The 7887-nt window shown below is 42.5% G+C and overlaps 1 non-coding gene across 1 annotated transcript; it reads right to left on the bottom strand.

Annotated features, from left to right (window-relative positions):
* Window positions 1-271: 271 nt before the first annotated feature.
* Window positions 272-456, bottom strand: LOC124277189. The gene has a single exon (XR_006898762.1). It is a non-coding gene; the product is annotated as a U2 spliceosomal RNA (small nuclear RNA).
* Window positions 457-7887: the final 7431 nt, after the last annotated feature.

A 7887-nucleotide genomic window follows, 5' to 3' on the forward strand; every position in this document is an offset into this window, starting at 1 on the left:
ATCATGGCCGACGTCCTTGGATACGGGGACAAAAGAAGCTGAAAGTGGAAAAGAATCACTTTGACGAACGTCCCGGAGGTGGGTGTGGATGGAGTACAATGTGGATGAAGTGGACGTGTGCATTTCTAGAGTTTGGAAGTGATTAAATGCTCCATACAGTGAAAAATAAGCGCGAAACAGCAGGCGATGGCGCAAATTGAAATGAAATAAAAGGGGACGAACTGTGAAAAAGAGGGCCAAGTGGAGGGTCCTATTTTTTTATTTGAAATATGAGTGGTGGGCCATTCCCGGAGGAACTGCAATACCGGGTCAACTCGTGATGAGGGCGGAGCAAGCTCCTTGGCACCTCATCCCATTCTAAAAATCAGTTTAATATCGATGTCTCCATCCATTAGGAGACGTATCAGATATTAAGCGGATAAGAACAGATATTTTTTTCCTTTTTATAAAATTTATTGCCTAAGGAGATTTTCGTACAGATGCGTCACTGCAGGGCCGCTTAAAAGTATCACAGTTGTGTGGCCCTGCAGTGATAACAGAGATACTGACTAATAGAAGAAGGGAAGCCTGTGAAAACCGAACAACCATATATAACAAAGAGCACTAAGAGATGCATATAATAAGAGAACTGAGGACATAAAACTAATACTTATTAACAATAGAACGAATGCAAACGCTGACTGCCTCACTAATACTAACAATGAGCCATGGGGACAAGGAAGTAGGACATACAATCTAAAAATGGACAATAACAATGTTAACAGTAACACTAGACTAGAAAAAAGGCACAAATACCAATTACACATAAAACACTAATTTATCATCTAAATCAACAGAACAGAACAACAAAGAAGACAGCTAATAATCAGAAAAGACAGAAGAAGAAAACCGAAAAAAGTCGAATACTTTCATTACACTTTTTCAACTGACCGAAAGAAGTTTTACAGCACACTCAGCAATATTCCAGCTATATGGCGGCAGTCCGTAAATAATCGATCTACGCAGTTGGGAACCGATGACATGTGTCAACCAAGTCAGCGAGCCTGACCACCCGATCCCGTTAGTCGCCACTTACGACAAGCATAGTCGCCTTTTATGACAAGCATGTGTTACTGAAGACCAATTCTAACCCGGGACCTTCACGGGTCCGGTTGCAAGAGACAGTTATAAAACTGTTTAGATGTGAATTTAAAAAGATCTACCAGCGAATTAGTATGACTCGCATCTAGTGAGGAAATAAAAGAGAGGTAAAGTCAAAACGATAATGACGTACGGACATACCTATCCAATATTTAGCAAAAAAGGTCCACTTTGCTGAGAAGTACACACTAAATTTTGAACATGCCGTAAATAAAAGGATTGTAATTTTGACTGGATGTGAAGAACACCCAAACCCCCATCCAAAACGGGTTGATAACAAACAGTGCGCCGAATAGGTTCAGCTGTGGAATTCCAAATATACCGAAAAGTCTCCCTCTGTAAGAGTTCGACATAATGTTTAGAAAAAGCTGAGACCGCCCGACGGTACCACAACTTAGACAAAGTCATAATGTTGCACACAAGAGTTTTACCAAAGATTGACATGGAACGCCCTCTATTACTGTTTAAAACTGACCTGAATTTAGATACTATAGGAAACAACTGATCGTCAGCATTGACATTCCTGCCAGTCATAATTCCAACAATTTTTGACTGCTCAATCCAAGATATGCCGAAAGGATGATCAGACCGACTACGCCTCTTACCAACAAATATGCCATGAGTTTTTGAAAGATTCAGTTTGGAGCCAGACGCCTTGCCAAAAAAGTGATAAGCCTTCAAAAGATGGTCAATAGAAGCGTCTGTGGTGCAAAATCCCAGTCCATTATCAGCAAAGGCCGATATGTTTGCCGAGTCATCAGTACCAGGCAATTTGAGACCATGAATTTCAGGATGATTTCGGATATAATGTTATAGATGCTCTAGATCTAGAACATACAGAGAGGGAGATAACCCACATCCCTACCGGAAAGTCATCGTTGCAGGAAATGGCTGTGAAATGTGCTGATCAATTATAAGCGCACCAGAGATATCCGCATAAAGAATTTTGACCCATTTTTTAAAATTAGGACCAAAGCAAAAAGCGTCCAATACTTTAAACAAAAACTGATGAGAAACCCGACCAAAGGCCTTCTCTTGGTCTAAACTGATAAAAACACAAGGTAGACCATTTTGATCCACATAATCCAGCACATTACGAATCAAGTGGCAATTGTCATGAATAGATCTGCCTGGAACAGAGCAAGTTTGATCTAAATGCACAATACTCCCTATAACCTTGCCTAAACGTATGCATAATAATTTAGAAATTACCTTGACATTTTCATTTAATAACAAAATCCACAAACACCCCAAACCTAATCCCCACCCCACACAAGAAAACACCACCACCACCAGCCGCACCCAACAATGCACCAGAACACAAAAGCAGCACAACTAACAATGCAAACAACCAGCATAGCAAACCACTGGGGAAAACCCAACCCGTAAAACAACTTGCCAGGCCAAAGTATGGGTAAAAGTCAACCCAAAACCCTACAAGGAAAACAAACGGAAAGCCAAAAACCAACCCCCAACCCAACCAGCAACACAACAAAAAACACAGAATATATATATAGGCGATGCAATAGAAAGCAGGGGAAAAGGCCTAGAAACAACAATTAGCTAATAAGAAAACACCCCTTAAAACAATTGGAAAAAAAGCAAAAACCCCACAAAAAAAGTAAGAAAAAGAAGAAAAGACTTAGTACTTTCTGTCATATGCCTGAAGATAAAACAAGCATTATCAGCAGAGATATACAGAAACAGAAAAATACAATAATGGCAATAATAGGGAGTAACCAGCTACACATATAGGCAGCCAGCTACAATATACATAAGAAACAAAACAATCATAATATACACTGGAGCGCATTCCCTGTAAAGTGAGAAACCTGGCTGTCAACACAAAAGTCCATTATACAGTCTCATAGTCCGGGGACAAAGCAAAATCATTAACAAAGAGCGAACACGGTAGTCATGAAACTTTTAGAGGGGTGGGGGGGTCATGAAGCTGTGCAGCGGTAAAGCTCCTTTTATTACAGGGAGACCTGTCCACCGCCGCAGAGGTAGCTGCAGCCACACCCCTAGGAATTGAACTGGACTTATACTGTTTTTTCTTGCCACGCGGACGCCCTTCATGGGGAACCTGAAATTCCTGCGAATCATCATTACTAGCCACATCAAGAGAGGGCAACGCTGCCACAGCAGCAAAGGGCCGGGGAGTGTCCGGAAGGTTGGAAGGTTGACTGCTTCTATAACCTGATCCCCCTCTTTACTAAAAGCAGGGGCAGAGGACCCACCGGCTCGATTATCCTGCACAACTGTCATGGATTACAGAGTAACAGCAACACCTCCTCAAGGATAGCCACCTCCCTGGCCTTCCCGTTCCGGAAACTATCCGGAAAATCAGCCCTGCTATGTCCAAGTTTATAACACCGTAAGCAAATAGGCATCCTTCCAGGGGCCGTGATGAGCATCGAAACTCTATCGCCTATACGAACAATGTAAGGGATACGTTCCCTACCCTCTGATTCAAGCGAATACGCACAATGTGTACGCCATCAATGTGAATGGTTTCATGACTGATATCTAGGATGTCCCCATACTTTTGGAAGTAGCTCTTTTACCAACGTGTACTTCACAACATCATGAACCAAGTGGGTCCAAAGATCCAGAATTTCCACTTTATAAGTAATAAAGCTTAACACAATGTCCTGACATTGTAAAGTCTCCGTCTGGAGTAAGAGACGGCACGGTTATCCTTATCAAATGTTACATACCACACCCCCATCTTTTCAGTCTTCCACACAGAGTCAAGTTCAGAAGTACGTAGACCTTTAAAACATAATTTTAAGATGCTCACCAATTCCTCTCTGTCCAAGCGGCCATTTTCAATTTCAATGCGCACAGTCCGTCTAGAAGCAACAGGATCATAGTGTCCACTGGCGATGGGTGGGGCAATGACAGCACCCCTGAAGGCCATGGCAGGAAATGAGGAGCAAGACCCGAAGGTCCAACTTAAACAAAAAGTGGGGGGAGGCCCGAAGACCACACAGTTGTAAAACATCTAATGCCCACCCGTTGTCCTACAAGAAAAATGGCAACTTTTAGACAAATTGCAACAATCAACAAAGAGCAGAAATATACATACAAGCACTCTTCAAGAGAGATAGGTTTCGATCTCTACTGAACCCAACGCAGTTATTTTTGTTTTGTTTTTTTTTAAAATAAAATTTAATACTGGAAAAAAACAAACCAGTATCTACACTTACATCCTGTAGCAGCTGAAGTTGAAGCCACGTCCATAGCTGCTAGTTCAGTATCAGTCTCAGATGCCTGCTCTGCCCAGCTAGGCTGAGACACACTCCCTGAATCACTCTCTTTCTTCTTCTTCCCTGTTTCCTTGTCTTTATGTTGAACACTGGACTCTGGTTTCGTTATCCTTGATTCACTCGCACTATCCTTCTCCTGTTCTTTTCCCTGTGTTGCATTCTCCTCTGAATCAATTTCTTCCATGTCTACTGAATCACCAACTCCTTCCTCTCGCACCTCCTCTCCTGTTCACTCTCTGTAGCGGTGGTCATGTGCTCCTTCATGTTCTGCTCACACATTGCACGTACATGTCCGGCACTTTAAACACAAGGGTAGGCGTCCAGGTGCTGTAATCAATATGGACTGCTTCCTTCCAAAGTTTACCACATGTGGAATGTTCTCCATTTCAGTCTCCTCCAATTCCAGTTTCACGTAGCGAACACCGGTTCCAATCCTCTCTACTTCAACCAATCTTGTCTCAAAGTACACATCTCTGACTTTCCCGAATCTGCCAAAGTAATCCCATAAGAAAGAAAGCTTCCCAGTAGCATGCGTGAGTGAGTTATCATTTAACGTCACATCGGCCATATTTCAGCCATATCGTGACAGTACCATGCAACCAATGTACACGTAGTACCACAACTCTGGCTCCATAACACGAAAACATGAGACTGTTGTTTCAATACTTCACCTCCTTCTGTGTCCTCAGTAAGTCAGCCTGCTCCTTGGTCTTAAAGGTAATGGAAACTTGCCCACTCTTCTCAGTATTCCATATACTCACACAGTCCTTTGTTCACAAAGACGGAATGTTGGCCTTCAATACTTGGAAGATGTCATCCTTCGAAACGTTTCTGTGCTGTGAATCCACCTGTATGGTCCTCGAAGCATAGTCTTGGTCAATGAACTGATCCGGTATCTCACCAGCCTCCACTGCATTGGCTAGAGCCATGATGATGGATTATCAAGAAGACCGTTACAGTTTATGGAAACCAAATTATACATGATGTTTGATGAGTGATAAATGACAGAAGTGCACGTACAAAATACACAAGCAAAATACACATTGATGAACAGAATGACTGATAACTGATAAACAGCAAAAAGAGCATAAATACAACATTGAATGAAATATAATTTTAACCATAAATATTCCAACACTATAAAACTATGTCTTACCCATAAAATGTCCAAAACATTCATTAAGAATAAAATAGCAAATTAGATGTACCCATATCTATATTAAATATCCTAAGAATAAATAATTACCCATAATGCACCATCAAACAATAACAAAACAGAAAACAACCCCCTCTAAATGTACATGACTATATATACAATAGCTCACACAACAACACTCCCCACAAAGGGAGATCCCGGCGTACATGGTTAAAATCATTATTCCAACTCGTTTAGTGATGGACATAGCATAGTCGTTGTCTGTCAGCACCCACATCATAACAATTTAGGGCGTGTCACGCTTACCCACAAGCACCCTCTCAGTACGGTGAGACCCCGTCGGGAAACGCGTTACTGCGGCTGCAGCAGCATCGGCCACTCCCAAGGGAATGGCAGATACCCTCTGTTTCTTCCCTGCCGAGGTCCCACGAGACTGCGACCTGGGACGGTGTTTGGACCTTCTAACGGTTTCCAAACCCTGAGAACTTAAGTTAAAGAAAAGTTCGTCAGTCTCCTGATTTTCCGTGGGGTCCTGTACATCAAGAAAGGACACAGAGGCTACCACGGCATAGCTCTTACTCACACTCTGACTCACTTTCTCTGTGAATATCACTCTCACTCTGACTCTCATTCACTTTCTGACTCTCATTCTCAGATTCCTCCACACGCCCCACCTCTGTCTCACTCTCACCATCACGCATCATCTGATCCTGTTCACCCACCACATCCACATTACTGGGCGCTCCACTAGATTGATAACAGTGAAAAGGGTGCGCAGGGACAGAGTTCTGAACACAATTGTCCGCAGGCCTATTCCTATTGTTATAACTCTTTGAGCACTCTGGCCGTGTGTGTCCCAAATTGAAGCAACGTAAGCAAACTGGTAGCCCACCTGGCGCCGTTATCAGCATGGACATCCTGCCCTCCAGTCTGACGATTTGGACGATCAGGACTCCAGTCTGCATCGGTTCACCTCCAACTATCATGACCTCTGCTGTGACTGAAAAGAACAGTTCCAAACCGAGAGAAGAACTCTCTTAAAAAACATCAGACACAACATCATGCAGCCAGTGAACTCGCAGGTCCATAATCTCCTTTTCATAAGGAGTGAAATCCACCTTCACATCCCTGTACAGAATAGATCCAGCTGTTATTAACAGTCTCGTCCTGTTCTCGTGCTTAAATGTTACATACCAAACGACATATGATTTTGTCTCCATATGGATTGTATCTCTCTGGCCTGAACAGCAGGGGTTGACACAGACTGTATGATGTCCAAAATGGTTTCACGGTCAAAGTTTCTAATAACAGATTTGACACGTACCATCCAAGCCGTCTTCTTCCTTTCCAGGTATCATGAGGGCACTGCAGGAAGGACAGTGGCAGCACTGTAAGCCATGTTGACCAAAGACGGGGGGAAGGGAAAGACCCAAATGTCACGCAGACACTTAGTAGTCAATGATGCCCACCCGTAGACCTTGAAGGAAAACAAATAACTGTATAATACACAATATCACCAAAATGATATCTCTCAAGGCTCGCTTCTACAAGATCAGGGCCTAGATTTTCGAAGCTCTCTTAGCGCTAAAGTAGTCGTAAGTTAATGTTAATGTATGCCATTTACGACTATCTTAGCGCTAAGAGAGCTTCGAAAATCTAGGCCCATATACGGAAGTTTGTCGCAAGCCAAAATGCCGAGAAGCGATGCCAGTTCTCGGCTTGCGCCAGCCAAATACCTGTAAGCCCACTGCATCCTACATCAGGCCCTTAAAAAAGAGTCACCGCCAATATTGCACGCACAAGTACACGCTATTTCAGACTACGGACGAGTGCCCCGGTAAAATTGTAGAGGTTTGTGGAGAAATTTCATCTTTGGTGTGAAGTCGACAAGTGTGTAAATACCCCATTTCTGTAAGTATATAGTGAGTGAATGAGTTAATACTTAACGTCACATCGGCAATATTTCAGCCATATCGCGACGAGAACACTTGGCATTGAAATAGAATATATATAAAGATTACAAAACCTGCCGACAAAGGACAGTAAAGCAGCTAGAGTATCACATATATATATGTAAAACTAGTAATTGAATCTAAAACATTTTAACTATAGACAACACAATACAAAAATGGGCTATAGATCGCTAATAACTGAAGTTCGATCACCATACTAGGGACCATGGGGACTTACAGTACACTTGCTTCCTGCATGGGCCCTAGCTGGATTTATATCATCCCCTCAGCTGTTAGCAATTGAGATATATCTAGCCATACATTAAAATTACACATCTTCTACGATTAAAAAGACCGGAAAGTTGTT

Source organism: Haliotis rubra, unplaced genomic scaffold (assembly GCF_003918875.1).
Source record: "Haliotis rubra isolate DU_JTF1 unplaced genomic scaffold, ASM391887v1 Scf1058, whole genome shotgun sequence".
NCBI lineage: Eukaryota > Metazoa > Mollusca > Gastropoda > Lepetellida > Haliotidae > Haliotis > Haliotis rubra.